This window comes from Chroicocephalus ridibundus, chromosome 4, assembly GCF_963924245.1.
Source record: "Chroicocephalus ridibundus chromosome 4, bChrRid1.1, whole genome shotgun sequence".
In the NCBI taxonomy this organism is placed as follows: Eukaryota; Metazoa; Chordata; class Aves; order Charadriiformes; family Laridae; genus Chroicocephalus; species Chroicocephalus ridibundus.
The window spans coordinates 42,334,775-42,354,819 of NC_086287.1; the positions used below are offsets into that span (position 1 = coordinate 42,334,775).

The 20,045-nt window shown below is 42.9% G+C and overlaps 1 protein-coding gene across 10 annotated transcripts in view; it reads left to right on the forward strand.

Moving 5' to 3' along the window:
* Positions 1 to 14,329: 14,329 nt before the first annotated feature.
* SIPA1L1 (signal induced proliferation associated 1 like 1) overlaps positions 14,330 to 20,045 on the forward strand; it is a 219,324-nt gene continuing 213,608 nt past the window's right edge. For 4 of the 10 annotated variants that reach the window (XM_063331428.1, XM_063331425.1, XM_063331433.1 and 1 more), the window contains exons 1-2: positions 14,446 to 14,555; positions 14,859 to 15,080. The gene's annotated coding sequence lies outside the window, so the exon portion shown is untranslated. Of the gene's footprint in view, positions 14,556 to 14,858; positions 15,081 to 20,045 lie in introns of all 10 variants that reach the window. The other 6 variants (XM_063331427.1, XM_063331434.1, XM_063331426.1 and 3 more) reach the window with 5 other exon arrangements.

Here is a 20,045-nt window from a genome sequence, read left to right on the forward strand (position 1 = left end):
CCCAGGAGATATCCTAGTGAAATCAATGGGATTGTCTGCAGCAAAAGAAATGCTCGGTGGTAAGATAGGTAGAACTGAGCTGCAGAGGTTTCAAGGGAATTAAGCAGGTATGCGGAAAGAATTGGCACAAGCTGATTTCAGAAGAGTAATTCACTCAGCGATATTGATGCAGGAGGGCATTTCAGATGTATGGTGGGATAAACTGAGCTACTGGCAACACTCACTCCTGCCTCCTTCCTGTGTGCTGCAATGAGAGCAAGACTGTTTCTGGACAAAGAGCTCCAGTTTCCTATTTCTGTTGCAGTTCCTGTAACACGACAAAGGATGCTATACCGTAAAGTAGTCTACAGCAAGGCCAGGTGTGGAGGTCGCAGTAAACAGGGCTGCATCTTTGTAGAAGAATGACAAGCTTAGACACTACTTTTATATCTTTACGTGATGGTGGATTCCATAACGGGGCTCCCAGCTAGCTGACAGCCACGTAGCTTCACACCTGTGGCTAATGTTCGTAATACGCAGCGCATTGCAAAGAGGTGCTTGTGTACTTTGGTTGTTGCTGAAATGCACAATGCAGTGGAAGGTTTTAAAGGTACCTCGCATAAACATCCAATGAGGGATTTCTCACTCGCACTAGTTGTGAAGATTCAAACAGCAGAGGAAATGAAACGCTATCTCCTTTAGAGACCCTGCTGAGATATATTTAAAGCCTCCACTAATACATTACACAGATGCCCATTCCAACAGTTTATAACAATCCTCTGTGGCCGATAGCACCGCTCTTCAGGAATGTGATGCCCACAAGAGGTTTTCTTTAAGATGAATGGGATTTCTGTTAATCCAACCTGATATTCAGAATATCTCATTTGCTGGTGGCATAATAGTACATGACAAAGATGCCAAATGAATAATCGCTGGGTAAATTTTACTATCACCAGGCTGTAATACACAGTTTCAAAACGTTGTTTATCCAAGTTTACTACTTTGCTTATTGACATCTTTTATTGTGATAACTGGACACTTGCTAGTCTTGCTTCTCCCTTCGAAGGTTGTTTTTGTCTTACTAGGTCTTACAAAATTTTCCAATCTGACTGTTCCCTTTCCTGCTTTCCCATATTGTTTTAAGCCATGGCATAAGATCACGTTATAGATGTGACTCCTTTAAACCCTGAACTGCCCGTTTTACAGCGCTCTGGTAATGTCATTTATTCCCACTTTTCAGGCTGTAGGAGCCACAGAGGCATCTTTGTGTGACTGACAATCAGGCCCCGTAAATCCAAGCATGAGATCCTCTTGGCTACGGCTGTGTTTTTAGGAGTTTGATAACAGAAATAACATTAAACAAAATGAACAAATATTGGCTCATCTAGCGTCACATCAGCAGTGCTTTGGGAAAGCAGGATGTTGGAGAGACTGAGTTTGAGAGTGGTGGGAAGCCAGGCTCATCAGGGAAGACAAGTGATTTAACATGGCCCTTCATGGTAAGCGCCTGCAGCTAGCTGATTGCTAAAGCAGCGTTGAGAGGATCTGTCGAGGAGATTACACAATCAACCAGGCCAGCTAGCAAAAAGTCTGCTGTGATGGCAACAGTTGCAGCAGTTTCCATTGGAAAAGAAGCTGATTCCTGCTAGTACTGCTCTTAGACCTCTGAAGATCACCTAGAGCATGCATTCTTTACCTTGTTTGTAAGCTTTTCGGGTTTGTTTTTTCGGTCAGTCCAAAGAAAGAGGAATTACACAAATTGTTGCTCCTCCACATGTCTCTGTCAGCAAGCCTCAAGTCGAGCCTTCCCATTGCAGCTTCATACAGTGACTTGAACCCTGAGCACATGAGCTGTAGGACAAATACTAAATTCTGTGGGGCTGCTAATAATTACAGTTAAGCATCTGTCTGTTCTGTGGGGAAAGAGATGGGAGAGGATATTCTATCACAAGAACTGATACTTGATCAGCCAACAGAGGTGGCTACTCTTTAGGTAGCATTCTTAAAATCAAATAACGGAAAACAAATTTTGCAGTAGCTGCACAGAATGCTATGCGCAGACGATGAGGCCAATCCATAAAAGCAGAGTTAATGACAATATTTGATTTTTTTTCAAATGTGACTTTTCAAACCACCAGCCATAAGAGATAATAACAGTCTCAAAAAATAGCAGATAAAGTGTGTTGTGTTTTTGCCTGGTCCTGGGCTTTGATGTTGGAGTGACTGGCAAGGGTTGCATACAGTTTAAATGAAATACCCTGACAGAAACAAGATTGGCTTCTGTGTATGTTCAACAGCAAGGTTACTTGTGTCATATAGCTTTACCATTTTACCTGCAAACCCTTCCACTGCCAATAAGAAATTACTGTAAATGGTAAAGGTGTGCCAAGAGCCACAAAGCACTGTACAAACCCGGTCCTGTTCCTGCCAGGGCTCAGACGAGTAGTGACTCCTGCTGAACCCAGCCGTCATGTGCATTAAGCTGTGACAGTTTGTGCATATTGACACAAAAAGGGCCCAGATCGATACAGCCACTTGCAAAATGAAGGGTATAGACTGATATGGAACTAATATTATACAATGTAAGAGAGGAAATTTGAGCCAAAGACATCTGTGAAAATACTGAAGAGAGTCGGAAGAGCTTTGGGAAGTTTAATATCCACACAGAACACAGCGCTACAGGTCTCATCTGGAAGATAACGTAAGGAATATTTCACTGTATGTGCTTGCATTAATTGCATGTTTGCATTTTTAAGAGGGCAGCAGGGACCTATTTAAAAGCAGACAGAAAAGAATCCTCCATCGGCAACCATATCTGTTTTCTAACCGAAGGCGTTTCTCTGACGTTAGAGCAGGAATGTGATTCCTATTAAACCAGCATAAATCTCCAAAACCCCTGTCAGTCAAATTTTATGCTGGTGATGGATTTCAGTGAACAACTTTTGTCTCCCTATTTCTTAGAGGTAATAAAGACAGATGAAAAAAAAAAATGCTGGAGGATTTGCAGCAGGAAAAACCTGCAAAATTATTGCATGTGCATTTTCAGTTGTGACGATCATGTACAATCATAAACTATCTGATTGCTTGCAAAAATATGCGCAGTGGTATTTGTTCTTTACATAATTGTTATATTTGTCTCATCAAGGCTTAAAATTACTAATATAAGCGAATTTTCAAGCTGTGACCCAGTAGAAAAATAAAGAATTTTTATGATATCTGTCAATAAGTTATAACGAATAGGTCATAGAGATGTGAAATAAAGAGGGGAAAGCAAATTAGAAAAGGGGGCAAAAAGTATTGGCACATGAAACTGATTTCTTGTAATTTTGAAAGTCCAATCTCAGTAAACACCATTGAAGTATCTAGGCAAGAAATACAAGCTAGGAGAAGTGCACTGCTGCGTTTACAGCTATTGCCTTCAATTTGGAGTGCATTGCCAACGACGCCACTTACAAGGAACTTTAATCTGCTTAAATACAGATTTTCTAATGACTACCCCAGGGCAACTACCACAGAGAATGGCCACATATAGGATGTCTAGACAACTAACGCTTACCTCATTTTTACAATATGCCTACATTTCTATTGAGTCTAGAGATCACAGGAGGCCAGAACATTAATGGATTAGTAACTTTTTTATTCCCCGTTTGTTTCGTGTGAGGGTTATGAATTGTTGCAGTGTTGAAATACAGTGACTTCAGGGGTTATCAACAGATGTCTCAGATTAATGAGTCATAGTTACTGTGATTCAACTAGGTTATGTTTTTTTACAGAAAAGAAACTAAGTCCACCACACAATGTCATAGAAGAACAACCGCTGCAAATTTAACTGAAATACCTCCCTCGCTGGGCAAGAATGGAAGCTCTGTATGTATTTCAAGTACAGAAATGAGCCATAAAAAATTAAAATTGGGAAAAGAAGGCAAAAATCATAAAACTTGTAAGGGAGATGTCAAGACAGGAAGTCCTGCAGTACATGTGCAGCATAGATCAGCAGACCCATCTGTGTCATTAGGTGACTTAAGGGACATAGCAACTGAAGGAGCATATATTAGTCTGCTAAATGGCATGTGAAATCCTGACCTTTTTTTTTTTTTTTTAAACACAAAAGCTTGAAATTTGGAAAAGAAGGATAATATTTTGTTGAAACTCAAAATACCTATAGAGCCAGTGCTGAAAATATTAGGTTTTCAGGCCATTCAAAGTGAGGGGAGATGTAAAGCCTGGAGATGGGGCGTGCAATGATGTCACTAGGATGTCTCATTAAAAAGACACACTTCAATTTTAATCCCAAGAGGGTTTTCAGAAAACTGAGAGAGAAACATAAGGATTTATTCACCAGAAACTGGGACAGGGAATTCTACAGTTATGACAACAGCCTGAAGTACAAGCAGGGCAGCTGCTCTAGACCAGAACTGCTAAGAATATCATGAACTCTTTCTACGAAATTTAATTGAGGGGAATATATACATACATACAAAATAGCCCTATTGATTGCTGAATAGGTTCTGTATGGCATTATGTAGGTCTTTTAACTTTTCTTGAGTGAAAATTGAAGATAACCTTTTCTACAGTTTAAAAACTTTTGACTCTCAAAGTCCATTGTTTTCCAGTTTTGAAAATTGAAAATATTTAAATACATTTATTCCCTGCTTCCACCGAAATGAAATGCACAGTTTGGCAGCAGGGCTTTGGCTGGCATTCTGATATAGTTCATTAGTCCTTTGGCAATTGCAGAAGATTTTTTCTTAAAACAGGGTCTCCAGGCAATTTTTTTTTCTCAGCTCCCTCCCCCAGATAATTGCGACAGGCCCCATTTTACAAGCTCCTGTGTGCTTTTTTCCTGAGGTTCTAATAACACTATGATTTGATAGTCTTGAAATGTTGTCGGTACCTCAGGCTCTCAAAGCCCAGTCTGGTATTCATACTCAACAAGCTCTGTAGCCACATCCATCTAAAGTTTACGCAAATACACTTGAGCTTCCTCCTGTAAATAATTTTTGTATGATTGTATAGGCAAATTTAAAAACCATTCAGCACTGAATGAACATTTGTATCGACAAACCAGATTTCTGTACTCTGAAACCACAATTTACAATAAAAAAAAATATTTTATTGATTCTGCTTGTGAAACTTCTGGGAAACTTGAACAAGGACGGATAGGCAAGGCTGCATATTTGACCGTGAGAAGAAACGGTTTATTAAGTAGCAAGAGGATCCCCCCAGAGAATTTTGTTTTCAGGCCACAGGATACTTTCAAAGCTTCCATGATTCAGCAGACGGAGGAGCTCTGGACTAGGCCAAACCCTTCTGTTTTTCACCTTAGCAGCAAAAATAAATCTATATCAGTGCACTTGTATTACTGAAAAGTAATACATCATACTTACATGCTCATTGATTTACTTTAAATAACTTCTTATTTTCTGCAATTATGCTGGCTATAGGTACAGGTTAATACAGGTGTTATTACAACAAACTAGTTAATACAAAGCTTGCAACACATATTTGTAACCTTACAGCATGCTGAGGAGTCTTATGGCGAAGAAGTTCTATGGTACAAGACAAAACTGCAATTCTCCCTTTTCATGTATTTCATATGAACTATAAACTGCAAAAAAGTGTATATACCTGGCACTTGTCTTTTACAGATCCCTGAGCTTATCCTTTAAAGATTACTTCAGTTTCCTGTTTGCTCTTAAATTGAATTACAATTGCAGTTGTAAGTTGAATTGCAATTGCAGTTCTAACGTACTCAGTGGAGGCTTCTTTGGCAGAATATCTGGAAGATAACTTCACAGCACCTGAAGCACACGCAACAAGTGAAGAGGAAAGTGGATACTGAGGTTTGGACTGCAAGAAGCGATCTTATGAGATGTTAGTTTATCAGTCTCTTCCAGGTAATCTTCTAAATCTGCAATGAGATTTTCAGACCGTGTGGAGCTAGGAAGGCCAACCGGAACCTAAGGATGCAAGAGTAATGGCTGAAGCAAAGTCCCCCTGTTTATGGAAACCCTATGGAATGGGTACGGGGGGAGAAGAAATTCTGATATTTCCCCACCACCACCATATCTTTGTGTTGACAGAGTGGACACAAGATGGAAAGGTCTTTTCCTAACAGAAAAGGTGGGATTCAAGCCTGAGAGCTACAGAAAAATCATAGTGACCCATGGTGATCCAGCATGAGCCATGTACAGCTGAGTAACTGAAGCAGCTATACCAAAATACAAGTACAGCTACTTAGCATAGCTTGCTTTGTTGACTTAATGTACCCTGTGAGTATAAATAGCCTTTTATAATATGCATAGTAACTATAGGTGGCTTAACCCTTTCAAAAAAGTGCAGAAAATAATTTCCTGTTTTAGCCACACTCCAGAATCTTTTCGTCAGTTTTTGGATTTCAAGAATTACAAAGTGGTTTTCCCTCTTCCTCCCGCCATATGAAATCTTCAGACAAACAACAGAATGACTAACACCCTTTGCTATGGAAAGAATGAAACTGAGTATTCAGAGAGTTGCCAAATGCAGAATAAACAAACTGATATAACAATTTCCCCCACTCTATCTATTATGGTGATCTCAGTTTGAGTTTCAACATCAGCAGAGAAATCTTCACACAGAGCAGATTTCCAAACGGATAACATCTCTTTAAATGTCATATTAGAAGAAGAAACTTACTCTACTGAAAAGTTGAAGCCACTGATACCACAACATTACCCTCACTTGGAAACAGTACTATCTCTTTCTCTGCAAAGTAATTGTTTCTTCCATAACGATTTAAGCCACGGAAGCCTGCGACTGCAATTTGTGATTCTAAGAGAGTTCTCGGAACATATCCCAGAACTCCCGGTGATTGGCAGCTCTGTAAAAAGTGATAGCTAGCCCAACTATCCATCAAACAAATGAGTGGTAAGTCATTTGGAATTTCTCCCAATGCTATTCAGTTTTCTGTAGAATTTAATTCTGTTGTGTGTAGGAGAGGTTTCCCAAAGGTTAATAACTGTGTCATTTTATATTTTGCTCAGAAAACTGAGAGCTAGAAAACCATATTTCAGGCTAATTGTGTATAAAATAGTTTAGAAAATAGTCACCTTGAATTATGGACATACAAAAATGAAATGTATCTGAAGGCTTTTTATTTTGTATTTTCTTCAGAATGAGCCATTCAAGTTTGTTTAAGAATTCTGCTTAAACTTACTAGACATCACTAAGGATACTGTTTTTTGTTTTCCTCTCTTTTTACATGAGTCTGCTATTAAAGCGCAAGATAAGACTAGGAGATACTTCCATTCCTTAGTACCCAGAACCTGGAATCCTTTGCTGAAGATAAATGCTTATTACAAGTAGAAAGGAAAGGTCACTCTTTCATTTTGAGATGTTGCCAGCAGAACAGGTGCTGCTCTTTTCTTCCTGGACAAAACTTGCCCAGGATATGGGGCATTAGGGTTACATTTCTCTCTGGACCTGATGAATCTCTAGCTACATCTCCCACTTCCCAGACACATGCCATAAGCATGCTGTTGTGAGCTGCTCTTGATAAGAATGTTCTGCATGACTTCTGCTGAAATTACGCCATTTCCTAGAAAGGAAGACAGGATTTCTGGTGCCAGAGAAAGAGCATAGAAGTTAGTCCTGAGACAGTGTCTTTGGACTATTTCTGATTATCATCCAGAATGCGTTCTTCATAAAAGATAGAAACAACCCTTGGAGCAAGAACCAACATACACTTCTTCCCTCCAGCTGACTTGTCTGAAATAGTACACTCATTTGCAGAATAAAATGGACCTCCTTCCCTAGTTACAAGCTGCTCAGCAAAGCTATGAAGAGGAATGCCAATTTAGATATTACATTTGAACTCAATGTGTGAGTGCCATCAGTGAAGAACAGTCCAGAGAAGCACAAAGAAGCAAGACCTCAGGGAAACAGGTGGTTAAGAAAGGAAGGGTTGGGAAAAGTTCAGTAGTCTCAAGGTAAAAGGGCAGCTGGGCTGTAATTGTGACCACTTCCACCCCTATCATGCTCTATTCCAGCTTCTGTGAATTTTCTCTTTAAGTCTAGTCCTTCAACCAAATTTTTTAACTAAAGTTTTTGTGCCACTCATGCTAAAGTTCAACAATCACTTCTACCCAGAGTAAGCAGACGCTACAATTGAGCATCTGGCTGCAAGCTAGTGGTATTCTTCCTGCTGGGTTAGTTTCTAGCTGCATCGGTCTCCTGAGTCAGTTGGCCATTGAGTCCCATGAACATCTGTGCAGCACAAAGGTTGGGGCAGCTCAGGGGCAGGAACCAGCAGCCAGGAGGGAGAAGGAGCAGGGCCTGGAGTAGACAGATCTACTTCCATTAGTAGTGCCTATGTATGCTGTCCTGAAGTGTCGCTAAAGCCACAGCTTTACTCCAGGGTGCCTGGGTTTGATCGGCAAAAGCATTGATAGAATCATAGAATGGTTTGGGTTGGAAGGGACCTTAAAGATCATCTTGTTCCAACCCCCCTGGCATGGGCAGGATTCATAAGTACAAGTGAATTCCTGGGGAGATGTGCTTCCTTGAAAAGACGAGCCATCCCTTGCTAACCATATTGGAAAACCAGGTGCTAGCTATTTGATCTGTAAAATGTGGTTAATAATATCACCTTACAGGAAAGGGGCAAAAATGCATATGTTGCTGTTTGTGAAACATTCTGTTCTGATGAACGCTCTAGATCAACCTAGTTGGCAACACAGGCAGTGGACAACAGTGTGCAGAAAGGAAGGTGTGGAGCTGTGCTCTGATTCACCAGGCTTCAGAGAAACTGAGGAGGAAGTTGTATAACCATGTAATTGCAATTTATATTATAGAGTGTGTGTGTCCAAGAAAACTGAAATAAAGTTATAAGCAGATGGCATTTGGCATTTATTACTTTGAGTGTTTGAATTTTCACCCCTAATCTTGGGGTGAAAGATGTGAGGGGAGCTTTGTGTTAAATACAGCCTACAAAAGCACTTTGGAATTCTGCTTATGTTGTTTTTAAATACTTGACTTGTATGATTTTATGACTGACACTGTACCGCATCGCTTGAAAATTTGAAACAGAAGAACCCTGTCTCCAAAAATGTCCCTTTTGCATTATCTTCTTCTGAGACAAGGAAAATTTCTAATTTTCCTTCACTTTTCTTGCACTTTCTCCTAAGCCTGTAGTACTACAACTACTAACACATAATGCTGAATTAGTGGGCATCGATCTAACCACATATGTCCTTGTTCCAGGTATTGAATTAAAAAGAAAAGATAACACCAAAATAACATTCTTAAGAATCCTGATGTGTATCCAAATAAAATGTGCTTGTTTTTTTTTTTAACATTAGTCAAGGTTATTAACTGTGCCTTTACTATTGAAAAGCCTTCTTGATTCATAAAGTAATGTCTATGTGCATTAGCGCCTCCATAAATGCAGACTTGAGACATGTTCTGAGTGTGTGTTTCGCAATTTCTTTTCTGATGATTATACAGCTGTCTAGGTAGTAAGTGGCTCCCATTAGTACAGTTTCTGGGCCTCTCTTCTCTATTCCAGTGGTTTGGCAGTCCACTGAATGCATAAGAATAACGCAGATACTTGTAAATTATGAGAAAGAGCCTACTGACTGCAGAGCAGGACAGACAGGCTTGGCAGGAGGAAACGGCAATGTGGATGGGTGCCTCTGTGAGCCCATGTACAGCTGAGAGGTCACAATTCTGGCCTGTCATACTTGACACTGATAATTTCATTTTGTACTTCCTACTTGAACAATCCCTTTGTACCAGCCTCGAGGCTCACCCACACAGTTTCTTCCATGCTGCTGCTTTGCTGCAAATGCCCCTGCATCCTTTCTTTCTTTTCAAATCCTTTTCAAGAGAAATTCTTCAATATTTCTACTAAGTTAAATATACCACAGTCAGAAACATTTCTTTGCATTTAGTAAAAAATACATTTTTTCACACTTCTAACTAATCATAGAATGGTTTGAGTTGGAAGGGACCTTAAAGATCACCTAGCTCCAACCTCCCTGCCCTGGGCAGGGACACCTCCCACTAGACCAGGCTGCTCAAAGCCCCATCCGGCCTGGCCTTGAACACTTCCACGGAACGGGCATCCACAACATCTCTGAGCAGCCTGTTCCAGTGTCTCACCACTCCCACAGTAAAGAATTTCTTCCTAATATCTAATCCAAATCTCCCCTCTTTCAGTTTAAAACCAAAACCCCTCGTCCTATCACTACGCTCCCTGATAAAAAGACCCTCCCCACATTTCCTGTAGGTGCCCTTTAAGTACTGAAAGGCCACTACAGAGTTTCTCTGGAGCCTTCTCTTCTCCAGGCTGAACAACCCTAAGTCTTTCAGCCTGTCTTCATAGGAGAGGTGCTCCACCCCTCTGATCATCTTCACGGCCCTCCTCAGGACTCACTGCAGCAGTTCCAGTCCTGGGGTCTCCAGAGCTGGATGCAGTACTCCAGGTGGGGTCTCACTAGAGCGGAGTAAAGGGGCAGAATCACCTCCATCGACCTGTTGGCCACGCTGCTTCTGATGCAGCCCAGGATACAGTTGGCTTTCTGCGCTGCGAGTGCACATTACCGGGTCATGCTGAGCTGCTGAGCTTCTCATCCACTAAGTCCTTCTCCTCAGAGCTGCTCTCAAGCCATTCTCCAGCTAGTCTGTATTTGTGCTTGGGATTGCCCTGACCCATGTGCAGGACCTTGCACTTGGCCTTGTTGAACTTCATGAGGTTCACACAGGCCCACCCCTCAAACTTGTCCAGGTCCCTCTGGATGGCATCCCTTCCCTCCAGTTTATCAACTGCACCACACAGCTTGGTGTCATCGGCAAACTTGCTGAGGATGCAATAAATCCCACTGTCCATGGCAACAACAAAGATGTTAAACAGCACTGACCCCAGTACCGACCCCTGAGGAACGCCACTTGTCACTGGTCACCACTTGGACATACTGTATAAAGTGTTTTTCTCATCTTGAGTTTTAATGACTTCAAATACTTTATGCCCAATTAGTAATTACCCATGCCAATTAAATGGAACAGACTCACTTCAGGGTGAATTCTTGTAAGCTGCAGAAAAGGTTGCTTTCAAATGCCTGTGAAGTCCCTTAGAGAGTTCAAAGTTGACTGTATGAGTTGCACAGAGTTATAACTGGTAAAGTCAGAGAGCGTTTATATCTACTTCATGTCAGAAAAGGTCTGTTAGTGAGTGAAAAAAGAACACAGCATTTATAGTTCACAAAACGCTGCCTTTCCTGCCAAAGCTGACTGAAGAAGGTGCCTCTTATTCCTGCCCCCAGTACCCCAAAGCAAAACTGGCCTTTCTTATGGCAATGTAACTGTTTATGTGTTATAAACCGGATCACTGAAATGATCCATATTAAAAACAATCCTCTAAAACCCCCAAGCCAATAATGCCGGAAAATACTCTAAGACCCTAAGACCTTCCCTGCACATACTGACTTCCTGGGACCATGAATGAAAATACAGAATTTTTCCATATCCTGCAACTCGTTGATGTTGGGCTCTGGCAAATTATCTCTACGTGAATTACCTCATCCATTTTTCTGGTGCATTGTATATCCAAATTGTAATGCTTCTTGGAAGGGTGCGCTGTCTACAAACTTTCACATGTTCATTGTTCATCAATGAATAAATTAAGTGCTCTGTTTCAGGGCGGTGCAGATTCTTAGTCAAATTTTCTCTGTGCTTCCAGGAGCTCCAGCCAGCCCTAATCAGAAACAGTCCCACTGCTTACCCTTTCATAACACCAAACCTTCAGAGAGCAACATAAATGTTAATTAATTTACACTCACCTCGCTCCTCTGAGGTAAATAACTGTATCATTTTCTCTTTCTGTTTAAAGGAGAATATTAAAACAGAAATGAAGTGACTTGCCTACGGTAACACAGCAAATTAGTGGCAGAAGGAGGGTTGGCATTCAGAAAGTCTTGGGGTTCTTGGGGCTTGTCTACACAGGGAATTGACTGGAACGCCGACTCTGCATTCTTCATTCTGTAACAGCTCGTCAAGCAGGGCCAATGTGTGAGAACTCTACCAAAAGGAAGAGAGTCCTTTTGTTCTGGAATTAATTGTGCACTATTGAGGCAAGGTAATTATTTTGGAATAAAACCCCTCTGTCCTTCTTATACTAGATCAGCCATCCTGATGACTTCCTTATATAGGTAGGAAGAAAACTCTAAATTCTCCTCCTCTTCCCCCCCCCCCCCCAACCTAGTTAATTATTGGTTAACTATAAAGGCTCCAAAATGTTTGTACTTCCACATAAAGAAAATAAACGAGTTCCGGATATCCTGAGACCTGTGAGAACAGGCATCGCTCCTGATTGCTGCTGCCCCCCTTAACCACAGCTCTAGATACCACGCGCAGGGAGAATGTGGTGAGAAGAGGGTCTCGGCTGTTCCTCATGCTGGCAGCCCCCACGCCAGGACCCCTGCACTACCAGATGTTGACCTTTTAGACCTGGGATTGAGGGAGAGAGGGCAGGCAGGGCCCCAGGGAGCAGGAGGCAGCTCCAGCCCTGGACCACAGCCAAGGGTGTGGGCCTCCAACCGCAGCCTCATCTCAGATAGCACGTAGGCTGGGCTGGCGCTTGGTGTCAGAGCCTCTCCCTCCCTGCGTGACCCTTCTGAGTATCTCCCTCATCTTATGATCTGGCACATCAGCAGTGTGTGAAGGAAGATCATAGAAACGGTTTGGGAATGTGCTAGCCTCATTAACCTCATTAAAGAGCTTGCAAGCCATGGCTTCACTATCTGAATTCTTCTGATGAAGACAAATTCAATAATGGCACACCACAGTCCCTGATGCCGCAGTCACATCCAGCACTGCTGTGTGCATATGCCTGAGGACTGTAAGCCTCTTTGGACTTCCCTTTGTAAGAGTGGGGCTAGAGCTGCCAATAAAAAACTTTTCACTCACATAAAATACGCCGAGCTTTTCAGATGACTGATAAAGGTATTTAAATACCTAAAATGTTCCTATTTGTTTTTCTAGATATTGCAAATTATCTTTTTTTCCATGCCAGAGCAGCACTGGGATTTGTTCTTCACCCATCCAGAAGTTCCTACTACTTAGCAAGTTGAGATAGGGAGGGTTTTCTTAACCCCATAACACCTGCTGGAGACATCACCTCAAGCTGGGGGACCCGTAAGAGAGTGATTGCTCTCTGGAAATCCACTCAGGATTTAAAAATCAGTACTAGAGATCCATTAGGAACATCTTCAGAACATGGTGAGCCTTTTGGATCTGTATGTAACTCTTGTTGGTCTTTGCTGTCCAGACATTCCTGGACACTGGATGGGGATGAAGCTAACATCTCGGCAGTGGAGCAGCTGCTCCCCACAGCTCGGTTGCTCTAGCTATCACCATGCCGCACGCTGCTGGAACGTGGCCAGCCCGAATCTGAGATGTTTTCTGGGGTGTCCTAATTTCAGAGACAGCTCAGGGGAAGCTTCAGCTACATTGGTTTAACCGAGATTGTTAATGTTCTGTCAAGCCAAGGATGATAACGACAAACAGCAGAGCATTCAGAAAGGGCTACCCACAGCTGATTGGCTTCAAAATGTTGGCCATTTGGAAACAGAGCAGTGTTCCTGCAGAACAAGGGGTGACGTGGATGTATGCTCATTTTTTTTCATGTGCCTACTCACATGGTTAATTTTTTTGTTGTCTGTGGTGGATATCTAGAGAGAGAATCCAATTTGATTTGGCAGTAAAAGAGCTCAATATATACTATCTGTATAGCACCAGAAGGTTTTGCCGGTGTGTCAGCAACTACAGTGACCATCTCCCTGTAGGTCTCCAGGCAGGAGGTTGGAATGGGATGCAATGATGAAAATGGGGGGGGGAGAAGCATTTTAATGCAGAAAGTTCTGAGAGGTGCAACAGAAAGGTGCATTGGGCATGCCCCAAGGAGTCTGTCTAGGCACCAACCCCACACATACCGGTCGCTGTTATGAGCGACCTTGGTCCTGTACCCCGCCGTCGACCCCGGGCCACGAGGCGGGCGGCCCATGGGCCGCCTTGAGCCCACGGTGGGCTGCCGCCGCCGCGGTCTCCCCCCGCCCTGCCGCCCTCCGGGGCAGACACGCACCGCATCGCAGCTGCCCGCCCAGCTCGACCCGCCGGTCTCCCGTGTCGCAGCGACCCGGAGGGTGAGGCGGCGAGGGGTGGCCGGAGCGGGACGCGACGGGACGGGCGCAGGCCGCGGCCGCCCGCTAGGCCCGGCGCTTGGCCGTTGCCATAGGAACGCGCGGAGGAGGCGGGGGGGCGCTCGCCCCCGCCCCTCGCCGCCGAAGCGCGGGCGGGCGGCGGGGCAGCCCTTCTCGCGAGAGCTCTGAGGCGGCGGGCGGAGCGGAGTAGACCGGAGCGGAGCGGGGTGAGCTCATCCCGGGCGCGGGCGGGGAGAGCCGCGCACAGCCTAGCCCGTCCGCCGGCAGCCGCCGCGGCAACTTTGTTGGGTGAGTTGCGAGCGGGAGCACCGAGCCGGGGTGGGCGGCGGGGCTGCGCTCCGTCCCCGCTTCCTTCCCGCCGCCGTGCCGCTGACCGAGGGGGTGAGTGAGTGAGGCGGTGGGTGGGTGGGTGTGCGTGGGGGGAACGGCCCCCTGCCCGGTAGCCGGGGCCGCCGCCCCGCAGTTAGCGGGGGCGAGGGGGAAGGCTGGCGGTCCGGGCGAAAGTGTCCCGGAGTCCTGCGCCTCCACCGGGCGGGGGGCGTCCGTTCCGTGCCTAGCCGCTTGCCCGGGGCCGCCCCCCCCTCGCCGCCTTGCCGGTAGCCCCGCTTCGGGCGCGGGTCCCCCTCCCCCGGAGCGAGCCGAGCCGGGTGCTATTTTCCGGATTTTGTGTCTTTTTCTCTACAGGGTAAGGCAGCCCCGAGCGGGAGCAGCGCGGCCGGCGACCCGGCGGAGGCGCGGACGGAGGGAGGCGGCGGCGGCCCGCTCCCCTCGGCTCCGCGCGGCGGCGGCAGCGGCTCCCCGCGCTGCCCGTCCCCGGCGGAGGCGGTCGCGCTCCCCCGCGGGCCCGGGAGCGGCCGGCGGCTCGCCCTCACGGCTCCCTAAATAACTTGTGTCTCGCTCGGCGCTGTAAGTTGTACTTCAGTCTTCTTCCCCCCCCACCCCCCTTTACTTTTTATAGCCGGCGAGGGTGTAGTCGTGCTGTTTTTTGTTTCGAGCCGGTGCGGAGACCACAGTAATGATAACAATTAGGTAATTTGGAGGCAGTGCCGGTGGGGATGTTCCGAATGCTCGGCTCATGAGAGAGGGGGTGGAGGAGGAAAAAAATGTTTGCGGATGGTTGATTTCTTCACTGGGAGTCCGGAAAAGTGGAAGAACAGGGAATGCCTGGATCTTGCAGGGAGGGAGGAGGAGATGGTGGTGGAGAAGCAAGGTAGGGTAGAAGAGAAGGGGATAACCTTCTTCAGCTGAGTTTGTTTTGCTCTTCCCCCATTTTCTGTTGCGTGAAGTCTTGATATTAACGTTCTCGTGGTATATTTAAAAATAACTATTATTTGCACTGGGTAACTGCGATGCAGCTGCAGTTCCTTTAATGAGGAATTCACCCATTCATGTCTGGTAAAGCGGTGATACAAGATGGGAATTGCTCAACTTAATGAAGATCTCCTTGTATAACCTTGACCACAACATCTGTATGTTTTAGATGGAGGAGGCATGTTTGTTACCAAAAGAAGAATACCGAGGCATTTTTTGGATATTATTGCTTATGAGATGGCTTTTAAAAATTTTGCCTGCAAAATCGCTTTCAAAAATTTTAGTGATGCTGCTTTAATGAACCCGTTACTGCATGCTGAATGAAGTGCATCTGTGAGCATGGAGTCTTAGTTGATAATACAATGCAAATTTGTTTTCTGAGTAAAGGTGTCAGATTTCATTAGGTTCCAGATCTGTATGGATGAACCAAGATTGGCGTTTTCTTTAGAAAGCAGTCCTTTCACGGTGGAATTTTGATTGAGGGTTGTTTTTTTTTTTTTTGCTTGTTAACTGTGAGAATTAAGCATTAGTTTCCTTAAATTAAAGGCAGAAACCAGTTTTGTAAAAGGGAAAGCAGTCTCTCCCTCTCAGTTTTTGCTTGTTGTACTGCAAGTACTAACTGGATAATAAGCATCTGTGTTTTCTCTGATGGAGAGTTTGGTCATTATTTATTTGGAAGCTGTTGCTGGGCTTGCCTCCCTTCCTCTTCAGCTGGAGTGGTGGGAGAGACAGGTGAAAGTACTAAGGTAGAAGTTTGTGGCAGCTGTAATTGCAGAGAGAGATCTGTAAGTTGTGTTTCACTGTCAAGGCTTTTATGCCTTAGGCCATCAGACACCATACTGGTTATTAATCCAGAAACAGTGTGGGAACTTCAGATTTATCTTTTTCTTAGTTATAAAAACACGTGTTCTATTTAAGTAAAGCTAAAAAGAAAAGCTTAATGATTGAATACCTTATGTAAATACTATGTTTCCTCTTTATTGATAGGTAACTAGGGACAGAAGACTGCCCCCCCCCCCCCCCCCCCATTTAAACAAGGTTTATTTATGGCCAGTTGATTAAAGGATGTGCACTTAGTTGCTCAACAGTGTATTAAGAAGGTATTACTGATGCTAATAAAATGCTTAGTTCTAGCATTGCTGCTTGGGATAGGCATACTTAGCTTTCAGTTGTGGTTCGTAAAACCTCTTAGATCATGAAGTCAGAAGCAAAATGGGATGTGAATTCTGACTATTGTAGGGCTGCAAAAAGTTGCTTGACTAAAAAGGCTAGCAAGTGTAGAGGTAGGCAGTGACACAGGATTATGAAAGGCAATAAAGAATAAAAACTTAATATGGGGACAAGTAATTAATATTGGCTTTTTTCTGTAATAAAATGATTGTCATTTCAGTCATAGATTATTGGTTCTAGGTTTGAAGAGCTTCTTCCCTCTTATCTTCATCCAAAATGTTATTTTAAGGTTTGGGATTAACTTTTGGATACCTATTCTTTTAAAAACCATGTCCAAATGCAGCCTCTCACCCCCCACTCCCAAGATTTTCAAGGAGACTTTTTTTTATCATGCTTATAAGCATTCTGCTGCTGCCTCGAGAGCATTTTGTTCTTATGTAGCTCTTTTTGTCCTCTCAGTTTGGTAAATGTGTCTCAGATATATCCTTTAAAATGTCTGTTTCAAAATGATTAATTCTGCTACTGAACACATTTTTTTATTTCTAAGGTAGGAGAAGAAAACTTAATTTTAAGAACATAAAATATTCCTCCTAGTTATTTTGAATTTTAGTAAGGTCATGTTCTTCCAGTTAAGGAGGATAACTTTGGAAATACACTGGGAAAACGGGAGGTAGGCTAGTTAGAGAAAGGGTTGAGGCCCAATTGAATTTCTTTTCTGTTCCTCTGTCTGCTTTGTCCTATAGTGTGTCTATTGTAGAGAAGAGAAAGGAACAGTTTTCTCCATATCAGTAGTTTAATCCCTTCAGCAAGGGGGTTGCTGCAAGCTATTGAGTTCTTGCTGCTACTGGTTAGAAATCCTGGATACCCTATGGGGTAAAGAAGCAGAGCTTCCGTCTTCATGAAAATTTCAGTCACACAAGTTGGTTTCCCTAATGCTGACATTTTCAGGGGTTTAAATTTATTCTCATTGACCCTACGTGGTGGCTAGTCGGCAGACAGTTTTGATCTCTTGTTTCCTTGGCTTTTTTAGCTTCGGGCAGATTCCTTTTATTCCTCAGCAGCTCCTTAATTTAAATATTTAAAAAGCCAATAAGGCATGATTTGATTATCTCTTAATATCTTCTTTTATCTTTGCTTTGTTTACTTCATTATCCATCTTTTAGATTTTTATTTTATTCACTTATTCTGAAACCCATTTGTTTAACTTATTAACAAGAAGTTTTGACAGAAATAATATTGCTTATTTCTTTTATCAGTGTAAATACCTGTGTTCTAAAATCTGCTAGGCTTTTATTGATTTGGCATGTAAAATAATGCATATGTTAAATGTCTTTCTGTAAGCGAGGGAAAAATGTATTCTTCTGTGTTTTATGTTTCCAGGGAGATAGGACTTTGGTGACTTGTTTTCAAGTATATCGCCCCTAAATAGAAACTTTTAAATAGTCTGAACTTTCTATTTCAATGAGTTCACTTTAATGTTGGAATGAGGATTCTCAAGCTGGAAAGTCCTGGAGCTGTGATTTGAAAGTGGGATTTTATGGGTCTATGAGAGTTGAGAGAGTTTATGGGTCTATTTAATGAACGCAAATCAGTGTTTTCTGGGAGCGTAACCTTACTAGCAATGGTTAACTGAAGACACAGTTGTAAACCTGCAGAATATGGCCATTGATGAGGCTGAGTGATAACTACTTTTGTGGTTTTGACTAATTATGATTTTTAATCCCTACACAGCTGGCAGCACAAGACTAACACAATCTGTAGCAGCTTCAGTGTTAGCTTTGGTAGTAGTTTTGCACTCTGAACTTTGGGAAACCCTTTAGGAGTTGCTGAGACACAAGAATTGCTTGGTTATTTAACTGTGGTTTTTAACATGAATCAGCAGATAGAATGGTTTTAGACATCCGTTTTTGCATATGTAAAGCTAAATTATGTCATTGTCTCAATCTCTTTAATTTTGAATTCTGTGGCACCAGTTTGCTGGGTGGGTTGTTTGATTTAGATTCTGCCACATGTCTTTTATGTTAAGTGGGACGAAGCACTTACAAGTCTTTGTTTTCTTTATGGAAGCATGTTTTAAAGAGCACTTCATTTGAATGTGGCGACATAACACTTTCCATAATCTTGATAGCTGGTGAATTGCATGATCGCTGAGTATTCCTCAGTGCTGTTTCAAAGTAAGAGGATCCTCTCTTGCAAACCCATGTTTGATTAGTACGATCAAAACCAATCGTGGCTTCATCTCTTAGTACTATTTAATCTTGTGTTGGATGCTGCAGTGTAAAAGCAGTAGCTCTTGTTCCCTGCACAGTGGATGGATGTCTGTTTTGAAGAAAGAGATCAAGTTCCTGATAAAGGCATGACTGTATAGAACAACTTTTTTGAATGTGGGTTATCTAAAAAGATAATACAGAAGGAAGAGTTATCACTGGGAATAGTGGCTCATGCTTAGGCCTGAGAGGCATTTGGAATTTTTTTGTTGATGTTTTAATACTCTTTTGCCTTTCGTCTTGGGCTCTGTAGAAAGGGAAGAATGCTTTCTTGAGATTGATGTTATTAAAGATTACTGAAATGTGTTTTGAAGACCCAATTTTTATTTCATAAGTTGTCAAAATTTAAATAAACTACTGGCATATAGGATATAATTATTTTAAAGTTGGATTGTTCTTCGTGATTCCTTATGGTTTACCTTCAGTGCTCGAAAACCTTTTGGTGGTGTTTCTCTCAATTTTTGTGTTGTTTGTTTACCTTTCGATGTAACAATTTTTTTACCTCAAAATACTCATTTAGACCTTGGAGAGACTGGTTTTTACTGCAGCTGTGAGAGAAACATGCTGATGTAAAAGTTAAGACTTTTATCTTGGTGAAGGCATTTCAAATTAACCCTGAAATATATCTTACTTTTTGTAATTGATGATGTAGTGGATTAAAAGCCCCAACTAGCCAAAATCAGCAGAAAACAAACTCTTATTGCAGGCTGTTAGAAAGCATGGGACAGAAGTTGAACATAACTTAGAGAAAAGTTGCCTGTTGAATATGCTTGGGAGGAGACTTAGTTACTTTCTAATGTACTTGGCTGTTTTTTTGTGAATTTTAGTGCTTACTTTTCTGGGTGGGGGAAATTGCCAAGCATCTTCCTTTGCTCTGTAGCCTGCTTTGCTGCCTGTCTCTGTGCAGTGGATGGTGGGGTTCCAGGAGGTGCCAAGGGCTGCTTTTGTAGCACAGCTCGCTTCTCGAGTCGTGATGCATTTTACAGCACCATCAGCTAAACCAATTGTCTTTCGACCTTTGAATTCAAATGACAGGCTTATTGTATGCTGATGTGATGTGAAATAGGATTAATACAGAACGTTTTTTTAATAGCGGCAGATATTATCTGCAAAACAACCGCTG